The 1693-nt window shown below is 46.3% G+C and overlaps 1 pseudogene; it reads right to left on the bottom strand.

Annotated features, from left to right (window-relative positions):
• LOC106722013 overlaps positions 1–464 on the bottom strand; it is a 2413-nt pseudogene extending 1949 nt beyond the window's left edge.
• Positions 465–1693: the final 1229 nt, after the last annotated feature.

The raw sequence follows: 1693 nt of genomic DNA, 5'->3' as shown, positions 1-1693 counted from the left end.
CTAGGGGCACATGCCCCCCCCCCCAACTAAGGCACCAGTCGCCTGTGAACAGGTCCATACTGGACATCTACACTGCAGCTACCCAAAGTTTCCACAATCTGCCCATTATAGTCATGCAAGCAACACTCAGGTTTCAATAACTTGGGGACAGGGTGCTGAAACAACTGGAAGAATGTGTTTTCACTTATGAGGGATACTCCTGAACCCAAGTGCACTTCCATTTTGCACTGCTTTCCATTTATTACTACAGTTGCAATCATCTCAGAACCTTGAGTTTCAACAACACCAACATTTTGAATCAAATATAGTTTTTGTACCTCACGTTCTGGGAAGGACTCTAATCTGTGAGTGGTTTGGGAGCAAATACATTTGCCACAGTCTTTTGGTCTCCAGGAACTGGCCTTTGAGTGGCAAACCCTCTCTATGTGGCCCTTCTTCTTGCAGGCATGACACTCTGCGTTCATAAACCTGCACTCCCTTCGTCAATGTTGGCCACCACAACTCAAACATGTCTGTTGATTAGTTGGTTTACATGGTGCTGTTGGTGAGGGTATAATCCACTGAATTTGTGGGTGATGATCCAATTCTTGATCTTTTTGGAGTAAGCGGACATTGCTGGAGAATGCCCGGTGAATTTCTCTCACGTTATGGGATGCTGCTTCAGCTACCAAGGCTTTTTCTTGTGCAGTAGCCAAGGTAAAATTTGGTTCAGAGAGCAGATGACATTGGATTGCTTCTTCTTGAACCCAACAGATAAGACGGTCGCAAAGCGGGCCATCCAGTAGATCACCGAATTTACGAAATTCTGCAAGGTGACAAAGCTCAGCCAGGTAATCTGCTATGCCTTTGTTGGACTTTTGGTCTCGTTTGAAAAAATGAAATCTCTGCAGGGTAACAGACGGCCTCGGGGAAAAATCTGCCTTTAGCAGGGCAATTAGATTGGCATAAGACTTAATGTTTGGTAAGGCAGGTGCTGTGAGGGAATGGACAATGGCAAATGTTTTGGCACCCCAGACTGTCAGGAGGACCGCGTGCTTTTGTGCTGGGTTTTCCACTTTGTTGGCTTCCAGGTAGTAGGATCGTTTCTCAGCATAAGAGTCCCAAGAAGCCAGCTGGCTCACATCAAATTCCTCTATATGCCCCAGTGTAGCCATCTTAACTAACATCGGCCATATAGAGAGAAAAGAAGAAGAAAAAAACCAACTTCCCTCTGATCACAAGCGCAGCCTGGTCTCAGAATGGCGTCCCACAATCTAGAGGTGTCTTTTCAAGCAAAGGATCCCATCCTTGCCACCAGATGATATGTTGTGAGCTCAGCAACTACCCTCTGGACACTGTTGTGTTGAATCATTCATTATTACAACTCTCTGGAATCCCATCCAGGTGGATCTTAACAGTCGCATCAGTACATGTATACAGATCTTATACCTGCTACACCTCTAACTTGACCCCGTCCAGTCCTGTGGAGGCAAGAAAGCCTCTGGCTGCTCATGGCAGAGAGCCTGGCGTCCCCGGTGCTGCAAAACTGCCACAAAGCAACTGAGCCCTGCAGTGCTGAACATGCGGGCTTTGGCCTTAAAGGAACAGTACACGGAAAACACAATAAGACACAACACAAACCCATGAGTTAACTGAATTGATTGAACAAAACAGAAACCTACTCTTTTTTACCTCCCAATCCCCATTTCCTTCC

This window comes from Alligator sinensis, unplaced genomic scaffold (genome assembly GCF_000455745.1).
Source record: "Alligator sinensis unplaced genomic scaffold, ASM45574v1 scaffold54_1, whole genome shotgun sequence".
In the NCBI taxonomy this organism is placed as follows: Eukaryota; Metazoa; Chordata; order Crocodylia; family Alligatoridae; genus Alligator; species Alligator sinensis.
This window is presented reverse-complemented; position numbering and strand designations above follow the sequence as displayed.